Genomic DNA, 19920 nt, shown 5'->3' on the forward strand with positions numbered 1-19920 from the left:
ACAGAATCCAAAGCAGGCTCCAGGCTCTGAGCTGTCAGCACAGAGCCCGATGCGGGGCTTGAAACCACGAACCGTGAGATCATGCCTGAACCAAAGTCAGACACTCCACCAGCTAAGCCACCCCGGTGCCCCAAACCCCTATTAAAAAAATTTACTGTGTGGAATTTGCACATGTAATACTAATTGTGATAAACCAGAGTCTGTAAGCAGTAATGGAAGACTAAAAAAAAAATGAGGCTGCTTAGTTCAATCCCTGATAATATAACCTAGGACAAGAAGACAGGAAGTTATGTTTGTGTCATTGGTAGCAATACATCCAGCCCTTACATTCAGTTACCTGGGGGTAGCATCGTGCACCAGTTAGTGGCATGGGCTCTGTAGTCAGGCGCCTGTGTTCACCTCCCAGCTGGGCGACATCTTGAACGTGTAACTTTGGGCAAGTTACGTGGGGACTAACCAGAGTCCTTGCTTCTAAGTAGTGTAAAATAGTGCTAGCACCTTGTACAAACTCAATAAATGCCCAGTGCACCACAAGATAACTATGCCAGTGTTTATAATATATAGAAAGCAATTGTTTTGGTTATGCCTTTCTGATCTCTACTTTCGTGCCAGTTCAGTGAAAGGGACTCATCTAGAAAGAGTTTCTTAGACTTTCCTGTGGTGTCCTGACTGAGCCGTCTGCCTCCAGCACAATCCCTGGGAAAGATGGGGTACAGTAAGGACAGATGGGTCCCCACATGCAGCCATGCTGGCAAGCTCCTAGAACATGGGTAATCTGCGGTGCTTTTCAGGCCTGCAGACTAAGGGTATGAAGCATTCTGCATTCCCTTTCTGCAGTTTGTAGTCCGAATTTGAGGTCATTAGGTATAGTTCTTGGTTTTGACTCTTGAGAGAACTTAAGTCTACCAAACAAAAAATTTTGCAGAAACACTACTAAAGCTGTTATAAGGAAGAGATTTCGGAACTCTTACCTTTAATTTTAGAAACGAGATATTTAGAAATAAATGACAATACACTTACAGAAATAAAATAATTTCAGTTTTAAAATATTTTCCAGACTGAAGCTCTGGAAGTGACAAAATTCAGGCGCTGATTTTCATAACAGGTAATTTAAACAACATATGGTAACATTTACAAAAATGTATAAGCAAATGATCAAAATTAATTCATTAGACATTTATATTTCTGTCATGTACTTGTGTAGGTGTTTCCTTATTCTGTAGGATCAATGGTTCTTTTGGTGACATACCCTGTAGCAGATGGAAAACATTAACTACTATTTTCCACACTTGTCAAAATGTTTGGTGATCTTTATTCTAATTATATATATACACATATTGTACTAATGAATAAAGTATTCATGATAAAGTGAACCACTGGTGTGAAATGAAAAATAGACAAACTTTAAAATGAAAATAAATATGAATTAGATCTTGAGCTGTGTAGCACTTTTAAATTAAAAGCCATACAGAAATGAAATGATAGGGATTTGATTTTGCTTTCTTTCTTAGATCTTTATGCAGTATTTCTATGAATTTTTAGTACCTAAAAAGCATAAACTACAACTTATACTTCACAAATCACATCTGAGAGCTAGTAACAATTTGTCATTAACACAAATTTGTTAGCTAACCTGTAAAGAATATTTTGAAGCACTTGGTCTGATTTTGCCATTGAAACTAAGTCAGCTAAGACCTCCATTTTTGACAGTTATGTTCAATATGGAAATAATATTTTCAGGGCTTTCAAACATTTATCAGTTACCACTGATATTTTTAACAAAGCTAAAAGATTTTAGAGCTAGTGAAGAGCTAGGGAGTTATCTGGTCTACCTCTTTTATTTTACATAAAATGAGACGTTATACAAAGGAGAGTTTATGTGGTTTATTCCTACTAATTGGGATCCATTATTCCTACTTTCCTTCTCAATTTTTTTCTTTCTTTTCTTTTCTTTTCTTTTTTTTTTTAAGCAAAGGAAGTTCTGCAACTCTGGTGACTTGACCTTTGTTTTTACATCATAACTAAATAGATTATACTTCTTGGTTTGCTAACTGTACTTCCCTTTGACTGTTGAGTAGAAATACTTGTCCTGGGTCTATAACCTATTACATTTTCAGTGGCCATCAAAGAAACAGTACTCATTACCTTGATTGCTGTTTTGTAACTTTTACAGCACTGTCGATTCATTGACAAAGGAATTACGTCTTTGTTAGGTATAAGTGAAAGAAACTTTTTTTTTTAAAGTACTTAAAAAAGAATTTGTTAAATATATACTGTGGACTCTTACAAAACAACTTAGCTTGTAAGTTCTGGGGTTTAGCTTCGCCTTGGGAACATCTGGGACCAAGCCTTGAATGCCATCAAAACTCCTGTGGTTTACCTGTTTTTCTGTCTGCCTTGGCTTCCTTCTTCTAATGCAAATGAATTTTTCTTGAAAAATCTACTAGCAGGTCTAAGTTTAAATCTCCATAGATTCCCAATTCCAGTTCTAAGATTCTGGGAAAGGACACTAATTCGCTTAGCCTGAGTCATGTGCCTACTTACAGGCTAATTGGCTGAGGTCAGGAAATGAGTGTTCACAGAAACAACGTCTTGGCTCAAGTAACCACTCTTGGTCCAACCAACTATGTCTCAAAATTGGGGTCACAGTGCCTCTCACTATAACCATGTATTTTGGGAAAAGGGCAGTTCTTGGAAAAGGGTGCCAGATAAACAATTCTCATGGAGACCACTATGTGACCAAATGAGATTTGCTCTTCATGGGTTCCTAAATCACCATTCCAATCTCTCCTTTCCCCAGCCATGTTGGAATAGATTAAAAACCTTGAACCAATCTAAAGAACTTGTCTTTAGATTTTACCCACACATCTTTATACTGGTGCCAGTATTTTTTATTTTTTATTTTATTTATTATTATTTTTTTTTAGAGAGAGAATAAGCACACATGTGCCTGCTTGCACACACAGGCCAGGAACGGGTAGAGGGAGAAGGAGAAAGAATCCCAAGCAAGCTCCATGCTCAGCGTTGAGCTCCCTGCAGGGCTAATCCTACAACCCTGGGATCATAACTTGAGCCAAAATCAAGAGTTGGATCCTCAACTGCCTGAGCCACAAGTGCCCTGGTACCAGGATTTTTTTTATAGTTTTCATTGTGCAATGGATGATACATATGAAAAAGCATATGCAACACCAATGTAAATTAAGAAGCACAAAAATAAACACCTATGAATCCATGACTTAAGCTGAGGAAATAGTATGTTACAAACATTACCAAAACCCCTGGTATGCACTCTCTGTAGAACCCCTCCAACATCTTACTTAATCTATTAAATAAAGGTTAATATATATTTCCCCTTTTTTGGCAGAAAGACAACAGAAGGTAGTAAACAATATAGGCTCTGGATTAGAATTCTACCTTTTCCACTTCCTACCTGCATAAATAAGCTTAGCAAGTTACTTCAGTTCCCTGTGCCTCTCTCCATTCTTCATCTGTTAAAAAAAAAGAGAAAAGTTCCCATCTCCCAGAATTTGAGGATTATATGAGAAATGCAGCATTTTTTGTAATAATGAAAACCTGAAACTGGAAACAATATAATACAAATATTCGTTAACAAAAGAAAAACAAATTGGTAGATTCAAACAATTAAGTATAGTGCAATAATTATCATATAGGTATACTATAGCTATAGGTGTAGATATTTCCCTAACAGAAGGCAGGGTTTCTTCTACAACTTATGTGGAATTTGCAATGGCGGGGCTAGGGCTCAAAACTCAGAGCTTGGAGACTGAGACAGAGGGTCCATGCGTATTACTGAATTTTGCATTTTTCCTATGGAAGAAAAATGGGCAAACAGGAAACTGGGGACATGAAAAGAGAAGACTCAGGGGAGCCTTGATATGCATGGTCATTGGCCTGGCAGAGTCAAGGTGTGAGTGAAGCAGCCAATAGGAGATCCTGTGGTAGTGGGCGGGGTGGAGAGGGGAAGCAGAATGTTAGTAAACTGCAGCCCATAGTCCAAACCCAGCCCACCACCTAGTTTTGTATAGCCCAGGAGCTAAGAATGTTTTTTTACCTAAAAATGGCTGAGAAATACATTTTTAGAAATAATATTTCCTGACATGTGAAGATTACATGAAATTTCAATTTCAGTGTCCACAGATCACATTCTATTGGAACGTGTCATGCCCATTCATTTGCATAGTGCCTATGGCTCCTTTCCCTCATGGCAGAGCTGGGTAGTTGTGACAGAGACCATATGGATCCCAAAGCCAAAAATATTTACTATGTAGCCTTTTACTGAAAAAGTTTGCTGATTCCTGCCTTATGGTATAAGCTGTGGGTTTTAGGAAGAGATGCTAAAATTTAATACATGCTCAGCACTTTTGCCCAGTGTAGCTCAAAGCTCTTCACATGTATTTAATATAATCCTGTGAATAACACTAAAGGTAGGTACTGTTATTATCCCCCTTTTACCAATGGGAAATTGAGACACTTAGGTAATTTGCCTAGTGTCGTACCATTAACGAGTAGAAAAGCTAGGATATGAACCTGGGCTGTCTAATCCCAGAGCAATAATGTGCAATATCTAGTTTAGTTTCATTTCTTGACTGTTATGTAATTCCTGCCAGTTTCCCTTGGAACATCAGTAGTGCTCTGTAAACAGTTGCCTCCTGGGTCTCTCAGTCTTACTGTACATTAAGGACCTTTTGCTCCTAGCTGCTCTCAGAATTCTCTCTTTTTCTTCGTATTTTGCAAGTTTCACTATGAAACTGGTGTTGACCTGTTTTTGTTGAATTCTCCCCAAAAGAAAGGTCAAGAAGAAATCACAGCTGGGACTTGCTCAAAACAGATATAAGCAATATATTGGAACAAGAATTTAGAACAACAGTCAAAGACTACTGGCTGGGCTTGAGAAAAGCATAGAAGACCCTAGAGAAACCCTTGCTGCAGAGATAAAGGACCTAAAATCACTCTTACTATAGAGAATTGAAGGATTGCCTGTGCCTACCCTTGGGGTAAAGGGTCAGTAGGAAAGGACTGTAGCCTCAGGGAATGGTTCCAGTTTAGTCCTGGGTTTTACATTTGATGGCATCATAGAATGAAGGAAGTAATTATGTGTGTGTGTGTGTGTGTGTGTGTGTGTGTGTGTGTGTGTGTGTGTGTCTGTCTGTGTAATATACATAGAAAATGTCCAGGATTCACCCCAAACTGCAGATAGCAGTTGCCCTTGAAGAATGAATGGATAATGTAGAATTGGCAAATTTCTACATTTTAATTCTATGTAGTTTGAAATTTATAAGTGGAGTGTAGTCTGTGTATTGCTATTAAAAAACAAATGAACAAACCCTATAGAATATGGTTGAAAGAACCCTCTGAACTGGTTTTTCCTTTGGTGAGGTAAATTAGCTTGTCTCCTGTGATTATCTTAGATACTGAGAAGAGACAAATTGTTTAAAAATTCATTTCCCCAGGATACAGCCTAGATGGAAGACAGATTATCCAAGGACCAAAAAATGCCCTGCTCCTCTAATTGGGATATGCCCAATTTAATCAGGAGTTGAGGACACCCTTTCTTCCTTTCAGAGCTACACAATGGCACTGGGCTTCCTATTTTATTTTATTTTAAATTCAGTATAGTTAACATCCAGTGTGATATTAATTTCAGGTATTAAATATAGTGATTCAACAATTCTACACGTTACTCAGTGCTCATCATGATTAAGTGTTCATCTTAATCCCCTTCACCGATTTCACCCATCTACCTACCCACCTGCCTTCTGGTAATGATCAGTTTGTTCTCTACAGTTTAAGAGTTTGTTTTTTGGGGGGGGGGCACCTGGCTGGCTCAGTCAGTAGAGCACATGACTCTTGATCTTGGGTGTAAAGTTTACTTAATAAAAAAAAAAAGGATTAAAGAAAAGAATCTATTTTTTGGTTTGTCTCTGTCTTTTTTTCTCTTTGTTCAGTTGTTTTGTTTCTTAAATTCCACATATAAGTGAAATCGTGTGGTATTTGTCTTTTTATAACTGACTTGTTTCACTTAGTATAATACTCCATCCTCTTCGTTGCAAATGTCAGGGTTTCATTCTTTTTTATGGCTCAGTAATATGCCAGTGTGTGTGTGTGTGTGTGTGTGTGTGTGTGTGAGTGACACATCTTTATTGTTTCACCTGTTGATGGACACTTGGGCTGCTTCTATAGTCTGGCTATTGTAAATAATGCTGCAGCAAACATAATGGTGTATATATCTTTCTGAATTAGTGTTTTCATACTCTTTGGGTAAATACCCAGTGGTGTGATTCCTGAATCATATGGTAGTTCTATTTCTAATTTTTTGAAGAATCTCCGTACTGTTTTCCACAGTGGCTGCACCAGTTTGCATTCTTACCATCAGTGCACTAGGATTCCTTTTTCTCCACATCCTTACCAACATTTGTTTTTTGTGTTCTTGATTTCAGCCATTCTCATAGGTGTGAAGTGACATTTCATTGTGGTTCTGATTTGCCTTTCCCTGATGATGAGTGATGTTAAGCATCTTTCCATGTATGTGTTGGCCATGTGTGTGTCCTCTTTGGAGAAATGTCTGTTCATGTCTTCTATCTGGGCTTTCTCATGACATAAGATATTCACAGCTGTTAGAGGATGAAGCTCCATGCAAACAGCTTTACCTGTTCCACTTTCTGCTGGTGGAAGTAGAAGAGAAAGTTTCTTCCTTGCTGAAGACATTAATGGAAACCAGTACTAGGCTTTGCTCATATGTGATACTTGCTTCCCCTTTAAGATGGTGAGGAGTGTGCTTTTCTTCCTCGATAACTGTGTACTCAGAAGGATTACATCCATTTCTCTTGCCTCCTCCACTCCCCAGAATTCACCCCCTCATCCCCCAGGACCAAGAGAAAGAATAGTCCCAGCTGTTTGACTACTCAAGGCTTGAAAGATATGACAGAGCCATCCAACACCCAGTCATCACTCATACCTGGCTCTAAGCCCTAAACTTTGGACAGTGAAGAGTGGGATCTGTCTTTTGAGCTCCTCTTCATATCTTGGGAGACAGTCTCAAGCTTAGTAAACTAGTAGTGAGTGTTGCTTCCATTTTAGATACAGCAATAAAAATGAAGTAAACCGAGGACGCCTGGGTCATTCAGTCATTCATTAAGCGTCTGACTTCGTGGTTTCAGCTCAGGTCATGATCTCACGGTTCGTGGGCTTGAGCACCAAGTCAGGCTCTGTGCTGTCATCACAGAGCCTGCTTGGGATTCTCTCTCCCTCTCTCTCTCTGCCCCTCCCCTGCTCATGTATGCACTCTTTCTCTCTCTCTCTCCAAATAAAGAAATGAACTTAAAAAAAAAAAAAGTAACCGAACAAGCTGGACATTTCAGTTCTACTTCTCTTGCAATGTTGAATACAGACTCGCATATTAGAAACATTTAAAGGAAAATAATTACATGACACACAATGTAACATCACATTGTTTTTGAATTCAGAGTTAAAAAAATTAGTATAAACTCAAACTTTCTTTCTTGGAAAGGACTATCTTTTTCTTTCTGAGATTACCTTCTTTCTGTTTTGGTGGAGGGGAATGCCCTTTTATGAAAGTTTTGAGAAATTTTATGAAATTAATTAAGAGTTCTTATAATTTTCAAGAAACTGTTCTAGGTCTTAAGGTGTTAGCAATGAAGGAAACACAGGAAGTCTCTTAACACAAGAGCGAATTCCAGAAAGCAAACAAATACATGTTCTGTTGATAGTAATAAAGGCTATAAAGAAAAATGAAGCAGGGTCAGGAGTTTAAGCAGTGGCGCTCAACCTTGGCTCAACACTGGAAACACCTGGCAGCTTTAAAAAATGCTGATGCCTTGGTCCCAGCTGAAGGGATTCTATTTTGGTTGCCCTGGAGTGCAGTTTGGTCATCTGGATTTTAAACTCCTCAGGTAGGTCTAATGTACAGCCAGACTTGAGAACCACTAGGTTGGAGAGTGGCATAGATGCTACTTTAGGGAGGTGATGAGAGACTGCCTCTCTGACATAGTCACGCGAGAAGAGACCTGAAAACAGATTGTGAGCCAAGAGCATATCCGAAGTGCAGTCCAAGTAGATGGACCACACAGGTCAAGTCCTGGAGTGAGTGTGTGCTGGGTGTGCTCTCAGGATGGGAAGGTTGTATGTTTGGGTGGAGTGAGTGAGGCAGGGGGAGAGTGAGCATTAGGCTGGAGGGGTAAGCAGGAGCCAGATCATGTAGAGCCCTGTAGGCCACAGAAGGAACTTGGGGCTAGTCTAATGTGATGGGAAGCCAGAGGAGGATTTGGGGCAGGGAAGTGAAATAGTCGAATTCATTTTTGAAAAGGATTACTCTGGCAGCTGTGTGGAGAATATCAGGTGCTAAATATTAGGTGCAAGAAGGGAAGTAGGGGACTAGTTAGGAACCTACTGCTGTAGATCAGGCTAGAAATAATGATGGCTTAGCCTCAGAGTGTTAGGAGATCAAGGAGCGAAGAAGTGTTTGGATTGGGGATAATTGGGAAAGGTAGAGCGAAAGGAATTTGCTGCCAAATTGGATGTTGGGTATCAGAGAGATTAAAAAAGGAGTCAGGAATAACTTCTAAGCCTTTGGCTTAAGCAAACATTTTTGGGTGATTGGTGATGCCATTTGCAAAGCTGGATGACACTGGAGAAACAGATTTGTGTTGGCAGGAAGGGATCAAGAGTTTTGTTTTTGGACATGTTACATTTGAGATGAGATGATGTTGGGGTAATAAATGGTAGGGGTTTACTTGTTAATATTCTCAATTGACAGACAGTTGGTAACATCGGTCCTTGAGTTTCAAAAGTTATACTATTCCATCAATATTTTAAGCTAGTGTATTCCTGTTGTAGAGCACGATTAGGAATTGTGTTCCTGTTTATAAATATCTCCTGGTAAAATATGTCTAAAAGAAATTGGAAGACTTCCAGTTTTAAGAAATTAGCAATCTTTTACTAATTAGACTGTTGAAATTCCTCCTGGTTTTATCATTTCTCTGAAGTATCTGCATTATGGCAAAATTAAAGCATTAATCTAATGTTAGATTGGGAGATTTACATAGAAATATATTCACAACAGTGGCTGGACTAAAGCCTTTAAATTTCATGCCCTGTCTGTGCGTAAAAATAAGACACCTGTGCTTTTCTGGGATCTCTGTATACATTGTAGCATCTCAGAAGATGAAAATCAAGAACTTATGTAAACTAGAAAAAAATCTTTTCTTCCAGCACCATGGGTGATACCAGAATAGAATGTGTTATAAATGCTAAGAGATGTTGTTAATATTTAGTAGAGTCATCTTGAATATCTGACTCTTTTCCCTGCTATTTGGCCAATGGAACAATAAAATAATACCCTGTGATGTCAGAGCCACATTATAAATTTGAGTGTTTGTGAGCAGAGTTCCCTCGTGGCTCAGAATGTCTGAATACGAGTCAGCATCCAGAGTGTGAGATTACAACATCTTTCAAATGTGAATAAAATAGAGTCCTTCCGTGTTTCTCTGGCAACGAAAAGGAAAAACTGATTACATTTTTCTTTTAGAAAAAATAAACTATGAAAGAAAAAGCTAAAATTCCCAAGAATCTGAGTATCTTTCAATGTAGTTCATTTCCTAATATCCAGTGATTTTTATCACTAGGTATACGAGCCTCTACATTGAAAATGTACTTGGAAAAATTGATACAAAAACAATAAAACCATCTCATGGGGACAGAAACTGCATTCTGTAATTTCATTTATCATGAATTTATTTGAAACTAAACTGTAGCCATCTGGACACTAGTGACATTAAAAACATGTTCATGTTGTGCCTATTTGGGTCACTTTCTTGGGTTTTAAGGGTCTCTTCATAAATATATGCAGCATAAATAACCTAGCATTAGTGAAGTCCCTATGGAGATTTTTAGGGCCATAATGTTTCTACCGATTTCTTTCTGTGGATCTATGACATGTATCCCCAAAGCAGAGCTTTGTGTATTTGTTGAAGAATAAAAACACATGCACGCGCAAAGCCTGCTTCATAGAGGCTCCCAAGAGTGCTTTCTCTTGGTCCCAAAAGGTAGCTTTCAGTGATGATGGGAACCGGAAGGGATGTTGGGAGCAGCAATTCTAGGCGATCCCTATTCTCCCTCTGCCTCAGATATCACTCACTGCTTCTGTTTTTGTGATCTTTTCACAGTCGTGAAAAAAATTTGAAAACATCATATATCTGAAAAAAGCTGACTGTGAAATCCTACTGGCACAAAGTAAAAATTGGTCTTCATGCACTTCCATGAGTCACACACACACACACACACACACACACACACACCTCTGATAGTAATGCTAACATATGTTTAACATTTACTTCGTGCTCTCCATACGTCATTAATCCTGAAAACAGTGCTATGATGTAGGCATTACTATTAGCCCCATTTTACAGATGAGGAAATGGGCCTTAGAGATTAAGTAACTTGTCTTCATCTATCCAGCCACCAAAGGGAGCAGCTGGAAACACTATCATAGTTCTCCAAACAGTCACATGGAGGAAATCTCCAAGAGCAACCGACACGGTCTCCTAGGCTTCTGGGCTCTTGACTAACCCCACATAAAGCATATACCACCTACTCCTCACCAACTTGTCAAGAGACCCACCACATCGCTAAGCCCTTGGGTAGAGAGTAATTAATACCTGTCCTAAATAAGCAATATCCTGGAGGCTTAAGAGTGCTAATGATATTTAAAGCTAGAAAGACTCAGCCAACGGACACTGTTTACTCACCTGGCAAAATCCGGTCGATGGGAGAAAGGAAAGAACAATAATTATCTAATAAAACTCCCCTTCCTTTTCCTGCAAGTTAATTTGAACAAAGATTCTACTTGTGGTATATAAAAACTTAGAGTCGAAAGGGATCTCTAAAGGCAAAGAGCAGCTCAATTCTAGCTTCTTTTAATTTTAATATAATTCTTGAACATGAGTCTTTGTTTTAAAATTTTATATATTGTGAAGTTTCATAATATCAAAAGATGGCTGGTTTTCAGGTCTTAAGCTTCTCCAGGAGGAAAAGTCTTGTCTTGAAAGCATTTCTAGCTGAAAAGCTTCAGCAAGTTCTGGCAAGAGTTTGGAATCACGAACAACCTTGTTCTTTCTCAAATTGTGCGACTCAAAAGTCATTTCTGCTTACTCCTTGCCAAATGGTTGGGCTACCCTAAGTCCTGAGATGAATGCCTCCCAGAATTCATCTCCAGTCACATTTGCCTTGTCGCCTCTCCAGGTTAATCTGGTCCTGTGCACCTGAGCAGGGGACACATCCAGAAGTTGTAATGCACTTAGGCAGTATTTTCCCTTTGGACTGCCAGCCCGAGTCAGGCCCAGGTGGGTGGTGATTCAAGTGGAAAGGAACGTTGGCTCCGTCCAAGCTTTTGGTTTTGATCTGTAGGAAAACTTCTTTGTAATGTGTGCCAGGGGAATGTAATTAAAAAAAAAATACTATGTGGGGAATTGTTATATAAGAGTAAGAATGCTTTATGGTCCCTTGGCTGGGATGTTTAAAATGCCGTATTGCAGGGGTGGAAACGTAAAGTGGAAGAATATTGCAACCAAAGTTTTGGTATAAAATATACCCTTTTAAAAAAAATTGGAGTTTAAGTGCTCTTTTTAAAGGACTTTAAAAGTCACCCCATTGGCTGCTGTTGGTGTTTTCTCCCAATCTTGAAAGTGTTGGAAGGTGATGAATCACAAAGGCCAGGAAGAAGCTTCTCATTCTTGTCATCATCACCTGGCATGAGACCGTATGACTGTATAATAACCTTTAAAAATCATCTGCAAAAGGAGATCTCTTGAATTCTAAGACTGATTTGTATTTTAGGTAAATTTTTACTTGGAACAACATAGGCCCAAGGTTGACATCAAAGTCACTTATTTCTTCTTTCCCCTGATCCAGCTAATTTTTTATCTATGGAATGAGGTGGATTATTACAAAAAATTATGCAAATAACTCTCACAAAAAAGTTTTAAAACATTGGAAGTTGAAATGATTGCTTTATTTCTGCATTTATTAATGTAATGCAGACATATTATTTATAGCCTAATTATATACACTCCAGTTTTTATTTCTCTGGTTAATTGTTTTTTATTATGAATATTTTAAAGCATACCTAATGCTCACAGGTTCTGAGAATATGCAGAACAACAATCTGTTTAAAGTAAAATCTATTGTAATATGTGTCTAAAACTTGGAATTTATCAATAATAAGGAAAAGCAATACTGTAGGTAGAATTTTCCCTGTAAAATTATTTCAGCTTTCCTGTAAATATAAAAATTCAAATACTAAAAGTAAAAACAAAAACAGACTATACTTACCTGGTGGGACCTCTGTAACTTTCCCATTAAAATACCCAAGAAGATACCCAAAAGGACAAAAACTGGGAACAGTACAAGAAAGTAAGGGGGAAAAAAAAAGACTGTTTGCAAAGTTGAAACACAATTGTGCTATTATATCACTGGGGGTGGGCTAAGCAACAAATTCTGGGGCTCTGTGTGCTGTGAATTCTAAACTAAAGCAGCAGGGATAACATCAATAAAGAAAGAAAAAGGCTTTGATTTACCTCCAGTGCCTGCCCAGAACAAGGAGGTCTCTTGGACTAAAACACCAAAGAGGCATTCAGCCGTCTCCCTGCTGTACATGAGCTCTGCTCTAAGCTGGTCAGTTACAGCCTTTCTTGACTTACCCACCTCCAGCCCCACCACAAGCCTTTTTTTTTTTTTTTTTTTTCCTATATCTACTCAGACTCTAAAACTCCTGCCATACTGCTGGCAAGTAGAGTGATGAGTTTCAGTATAAAATGATTTTTACAAAATAACTATAGTCAAGAGGAAAGAACGGAAGAGCCCCAAGAACAGTGTCTGTCGGGGAAGCTATCAGAAATGTCACAAAGGGACAGAGATGGTGGCCAACTTTTGACCACCGTTGGAGAGCTCACACTGTAGGGGGACAGGTCCCCACTACCGTATCACTTCCATTAGGGCAAAGTATTGGTGACCACGGCTTGGGTATCAAAGCCACGCTTTTATGCTGGGTTGGTCTAAACCCACATATTTACCCTTTTGAGTGCTCTTCATTTTGTCTGCAGATTTTCTTCCATTCAGTATAATTTCCTTTCGGCCTAAAAATGTTGTGTTAGCATTTCTTGTGGTGACAGTCTATTGGCAATGAATTCTCTTAGTTTCAGTGTTTGAAACTGTCTTTACCTTGTCTTCATTTTTAAAGGAAATTTTTGCTGGATATAGAATTTTAGTTTGTTAGTTTTCCCCTTTCAGGACTTTAAAGATGTGGTTCTGGTGTTTTCTGCTTTTCATTGTTTCTGGGAGAATTCAGCCATCATTTTCATCATTATTTCTCCTAAAGTAACTCCTGCCCCCCCCATCCCCCCCCATCCCCCCCCCCCCCCCCCCGCCTCCGTGAACACTCATAAGATCTGCTCTTTGTCTTTGTTTTTTAACAGTTTGACTTGATGTGTCCAGGAGCAATTTTCTTTGTGTTTATCCTGCTTGGAGTCCCCTGAGATTCTTGGATCTGTGGGCTGGTATCATCAAACCAAGAAATTTCTCAACCATTATTTCTTCAGATTTTCCCCATGTTCTACTCTCTCTCTTCTCCCTCTGGGACTGAGTTACATGCACAACATTCAGTCATTATTGTTATTGCCCCACAGAACTCAGATTCTTGTTTTTAACCCCCTTCCACCCCTCCTCACCTCCATTTAGTTTAACTTTAATAATTTCAATTGACTTGACTACAAGCTCACTGATTTCTTTTTCTCTGCTTTGTCTAGTCTGCTGAGTCTCATATCTGTTATGTTTTTATTTCTAACATTTCTATTTGTTCTTATAATTTCCTGCTCTCTGTGGCTATTGCCCATGTATTTATGCATTGCCCAATTTTTAATCACTAGATCCTTTTACATATTTTTATAGTTATTTTATTTTAACTTTGAGAGAGAGAGAGAGAGAGAGAGAGAGAGAGAGAGAGAATGTGTATGAGGCAGAGGAGGGGCAGAGAAATTGGGAGAGAGACAGAATCCCAAGCATGCTCTGCTGTCAGGGCAGAGCCTGATGTGGGACTCAAAACCATGAACCATGAGATCATGACCTGAGCTGAAATCAAGAGCTGGATGCTTAACCGACTCAGCCACCCAGGCACCCCTATTATAGTTATTTTAAAGTCTCTGTCTGATAAGCCCACCATCTGGGCTGTCTCTAGGTTCATTTTTATTGATTGCTTCTTTTTTCAACCATAGCTCACATTTTCTTGCTTCTTTGAATGTATCATAATTTTTAATATTAGATCAGGCAATTATGTGTGAAAGAACAATGAAGAGGAAAATAATATTTTCTCCCAGAAAGTAAATGTAGGGGCCTGAGTTGATCTAATCTTAAAAAATTTTTTTTTTATGTTTATTTTTTGAGGATAGAGACAGAGCATGAGCAGGGGAGAAGCAGAGAGAGAGGGAGACACAGAATCCGAAGCAGACTTCAGGCTCTGAGCTGTTAGCACAGAGCCCCATTTGGGGCTCAAACTCATGAATGGTGAGATCATGACCTGATCCAAAGTCAAATGCTCAACCAACTGAGCCACCCAGGCGCTCTTGATCTAATCTTTAGTTGAGCTGAGTGTGGACTTCATTGCCGAACTGGTAGATTCAGGTCATCACTAGCTTCAGATGTTTTGAGGGCAGGACCAGCACTTTCCCTTTAGCAGGGCTTGGGACCCTGTAGGTGTCTCTTTGCTTTATAATCAAGTCACTGGCTTTCTAAACCATGGAAGATCCCTTTCTGCTTTACAGGCTAGCTACCAACTCTTTGGGTCAGTGGGAAGTGCTTTTTGATTGTCAATTATGATTCCTACTCTGAGGGCCTCAGGAGATCTCTCAGTGTCTTACCCCAGCCTATGCAGCACACTCAGAGAAGACCCATGGGGTCTTTGTCTCAGCATTCTGCCCTCCCCTAGCTATAGGAAGCTGCCAGTCAGTGCCTTGTACTGAATGAAATACTCAGAGAGTTTTCTCTCAGTCCTCCTTACCTGCTCCGAGGCTTTGGCTTACCACTTCTCTCTATTCAGTGGAAGCCCATGGGATAGAGTTGACAGGTGGGTGCAGAACTGATCTGTGGATAAGACTCCTTGGGATTCTAAACTGTCGCAACAATTCACATGGGGCATTGGGATTATTGGACTCAACTAAAGTCATCTTATAAGGAAATACAGAGCCTTAAAGAATATAACAGAGAAGAAATGTTGAAAATCAATAAGATAAAAACAGAGAGGGAGGCAAACCATAAGAGACTCTTAAATACAGAGAACAAACTGAGGGTTGATGGGGGATAGTTGGTGGGTGGGTTAAATGGGTGACAGGCCTTGAGGAGGGCACTTTTCAGGATGAGCACTGTCATATGTGAGAGATGAATCACTGGGTTCTACTCCTGAAGCCAAGATTATACTGTTAACTAACTTGAAAATCAATTAAAAATAAAAGAAAGAAAGAAAGAAAAGAAAATCAATGAGATAAGTCTCCATCTAAAGAAGATAGAAAAAGAACATAAAAATAAACCCAAACAAGGAGAAATAAGGAAATAAAAAAATTAAATGTATAATCAGCAGATCATAGAGAGGATCGAAAAAGACCAAAGTTGAGTCTTTAAAAAGAGTTATAAATTTAATAAATTTGGAGGAACACAATAGAAGAAAAAAGGAAAGGCTTCAATACTCCAAAATGGAAATAAGACACACCTCAGATGTTACAGATATGAAATAGATAAAAGAATATTATAAAACAAAACAAAATACTTCACACCAAAAAAATGGGAAAACTTGAAGAGGACGAATTCTTTTTCTTTTTCTTTCCCTCTTTTTTTTTTTTTTTTTTTGAGAGAGATCACAAGCAGTGGAGAGAGGTGTAGGGAGAGAGAATTTTAAGCAGGTTCCACACTCAGTGCAGAGTCTGATGTGGGACTCAGTCCCACGATCACAAGATCTTGAGCCCAAAGCAAGAGTTGGACCCTCAACTGCCTTGAACCACCCAGATGTGCCAAGGGGACGAATTCTTTAAAAAAAAAAAAACACCAAACAATCAAAATCTTAAACTAAAAATTAAAAAAAAAGCTTTAATAATTATCAAATAAATAATAAACAAAATTAAAGAAATTTTATCAGTAGCCAAAAAGCTATAAAAACCAAAACTTCAGGCCCATGTGACTTCACTGGTAAGATCTACCAAGCATTAAAGGAAAGAATAACACTGCTCTCACATAAAGTCTTTCAGATAATAAGAGTAAGAAAGGGGAAGACTTATTTTGGAGACTAGCATAACCTTGACACTAAGTCTAACAGGGACAACACAGGAAAGACAATGACAAGCAAACTAAATTGGGTAATATATATTAAAAAAAGATAACCATTACTGCCAAGTAGAGTTTATATGAAAAATGTAAACTTAACATTAGAAAAATCAATAATTTTTAACTATATATGGTGACAGATGTTAAGAAGACTTATTTTAGTGATCATTTCACAAGTTATATGGCTATTGCATCATTATTTTGTACACCTGAAACTATACCTTATGTTATGTCATTTACACTTCAATTTTTAAAAAAGGAAAATCAATAAATGCAATTGATTGACAAGGAAATGAGTCCTCTAATCTAAATGGATTCAGAAAAAGTACTTGATAAAATTCATGACCATTTATGATTGAAAACTCCTAGTTATTATGGAATAAAAACAAAATTATCTGTAGATTACCAAAAATCCTTCCATAAACTTCATATGTAATGGTGAAATTTCCCTTGGAGTTCCAGAAGAGACAAGAATGTTCATTATCCCATCTCCAATTAAGCATTTTACTAGTGCTCCTAGGCAGATCAATAAAGCAAACGAGAGACATAAAGTTACGATGATTGGAAAGGAAGAAATGAAATAGGTATAAATCACATATGACACAGTTGTGTTTTTGGTAAAACCATATAATATACAGGTAAAATATTAGAGTTAACAAAGTTTAATGAGGTAGGTCTATATAAAATCAATATACAAATTTCAATTGTGTTTCCATAAACCAGCAAATTCTTTAAAAAAATTTTTTTTGGTCTATTTTGAGAGGAGAGATTGAGAGGTAGGGGAGGGCATAGGGAGAGGGAGAGAGAGAGAATTCCAAGCAGACTCCATGCTGTCAGCATGGAGCCCGACGCGGGGCTGGAACCCACGAACTGCAAGATCATAACCTGAGCCAAAGCCAAGAGCTGGACACCCAATCGACTGAGCCATCCAGGCAATCTGAAACCAGCAAATTCTTAAGCACACATGATTTATAATAGCATCAGACAAAGCCAATTATCTAGCAGCAAATCTGACTAAGGACACAGAAAGGATATATTTATAGGAAAAATAGCAAACTTAAGAGATATTTACAGATTTAAATGAGCAGAAACTACATTCATAAAGACTCAATAGTATGAAAATGAAAATTTTCACGAATTGATTTACAGATTTAAAAAAATCAATAACTTTTTTTTGAGTGAAATCCCCAGAAAAGTTTCTACAGCTTTGTGTATCTGTGTCTGTAAAACTTGACAAATTAATTCTAAAATTTATACAAAAAAGAAAAAAAATCCTAAATTTGAAATTTATATGAAATTTTAAAGGACCAAAAGTAGCCAAGGTATTCTGAAGAAGTACAAGATGGCAGGATTTCCTCTCCTAGATATGAACATAATTTCTAAAGCTGTAGCAGTGAATACAGCCTGATATTAGTGAGGCAGTGGACAAATGGATCAGAATAGAGAGCTCATATATGATTGTGCGCGTACATCGACTTTGCTATACCAAAGAAGTGGTTGACAGGCTACCGGGAAAGTTCTTATAATAAAGGTGCTCAGAGAATTGGATTTCCATATGGAATAAAATGAAACTGAATCTCTAACCTCATATCATATACAAAAATTGAATCCAGTCAGATTAAGGCCGAAATGGAAAGGCAAAACCGTAAAGTTTTAGAAGACAATGAAGGAGACTGTCTTCACTGTTTCACCAAAGGGGAGAATTTCTTAAACATGACCCTTAAAGAGCACAGAAAAGAAAACATTTATAACTGCATTTCATTGCAATTAAGAATTTTATTTAAAAACCCCATAAAATAAGGGAGCGTGGGTGGCTCAGTTGGTTAAGCATCCAACTTCGGCCCAGGTCATGATCTCGCGGTTTGTGAGTTCGAGCCCCGCGTTGGGCTCTGTGCTGATAGCTGCGAGCCTGGAGCCTGCTTCGGATTCTGTGTCTCCCCCTGTCTCTCTGCCCCTCCCCCACTCGTGCTCTGTCTTTGTCAAAAATAAATAAAATGTAATAAAAATTTTTTTTCTAAATAAAAACACCATAAAATAAGTGAAAGCCCAAGCCCTCGCGTGGGAGAAGACATATTTCAACTATATCACTGACAGAGGACTAGTATTCAGAGCACTTTGAGAACTTCCACCATGTGAAAAAGGTAGAGACTCCTAAAAACGGGCAAAAGACTCCAAACAGGCACTTCACGAAAGGGGAAATCCAAATATGCATGGACATGGAAAGGTGCTCAATCTCATTAGTGATCAAGGAAATGTAAATTAAAATCACAACATACAACTTCAGCGTGGCCAAACTGGTGACTTTTTGATTTCACTGTTTATTAGCTTGACTCTTTTAAATATCTAGAGTTTAAATATGCAATATGTGGAGCTCCACTTGTTGGAAATGTTAGCTGAGATTAAGTGATGCGGACTTTTTGGTAAGTCATTTTGTATTTACAGAAAAGTTGCAAGAATGGTACCCCCTAAAACTTTGTTTTTTTCCTTGAACCATGTGGTTGCAACGTGTAAGTTGCTACATGATTGAAAAGCTTTTATGGCCTCACAATACCAAGAGTAGGCAAAGATGTGGAACTATAAGAACTCACATGTAGAATAAATGCATGTCTAAATTGGTAGAACTGCATTGGCAGATGGTGACACTATAGGGTGACATTCACGATACACAACTCAGAGATTCCTAGTTATACCCGGGATATTATGTATAAGAATATTCACAGCAGTGTTGTTGATAATATTACTCCAAACTGGAAACACCCAAAGAGTCATCATTGGCAGAAAGAATAAATAAATTGTGGTATTTTTATAAAGTAGAATCTTATGTAGCAATGGAATTGGATGAATTACAGCTTCATACAAAATAGATGCAGGTTATCAACAAATTAAGAAAATAAGCAGGGCAAAACAGAGCATTCCACTTGAGAAATTAAAAAACGGGCAACACTAAACATATTATTTATGGATGCATGCATATATGGTAAAAGTATAAAGGAGAACAGGAAATGATTAGCATAAAAGTCTAGTAGGAAGTGATTAGCATAACAGTTGGGATAAACAGTGCTCTCAGGGGGAGCAGGGTTTTGGGAGTAGGAAGGACTGCTCCTTAGGCTGTTGCTGTGCTAGGAAATTTCTATTTTGTGACTATGTGATGGCTATGGTGGCATATGGTTTTTTAACTACTTGTTAAACTATACATGTCCTTTGACATGTGGGTAATATTTCACAATAAAATGTGTGTGTGTGTGTGTGTGTGTGTGTGTGTGTGTGTGTGTGAGAGAGAGAGAGAGATAAAGAGAAAGAGAGAGAGGGAGAGGGAGGGAGATACTGATTGATTCTTGGTTTGATTTATGTGGTCCCAATAAACTTACTGTTCAATGAAGCAGGCATTTGCCAACAACAATATCATTTTTGCTGTCTTAAAGAAATGGATTGAGGATGAGAAAATAACCATTCAGTTACAAGAAAAGTAGTCATTATTGTATAGTTCAAAGATAGGGAGGATTGACATGTTACGGAGCTGGT

General features: G+C 38.2%; 1 long non-coding RNA gene across 1 annotated transcript; it reads right to left on the reverse strand.

Moving 5' to 3' along the window:
- Positions 1-1182: 1182 nt before the first annotated feature.
- LOC122240253 lies at positions 1183-15130 on the reverse strand. Its single transcript, XR_006219706.1, has 3 exons — positions 15086-15130; positions 3431-3488; positions 1183-1250 (listed from the first exon to the last, which is right to left on the reverse strand). It is a non-coding gene; the product is annotated as an uncharacterized LOC122240253 (long non-coding RNA).
- Between the last annotated feature and the right edge of the window lie 4790 nt (positions 15131-19920).

This window comes from Panthera tigris, chromosome B4, assembly GCF_018350195.1.
Source record: "Panthera tigris isolate Pti1 chromosome B4, P.tigris_Pti1_mat1.1, whole genome shotgun sequence".
NCBI lineage: Eukaryota > Metazoa > Chordata > Mammalia > Carnivora > Felidae > Panthera > Panthera tigris.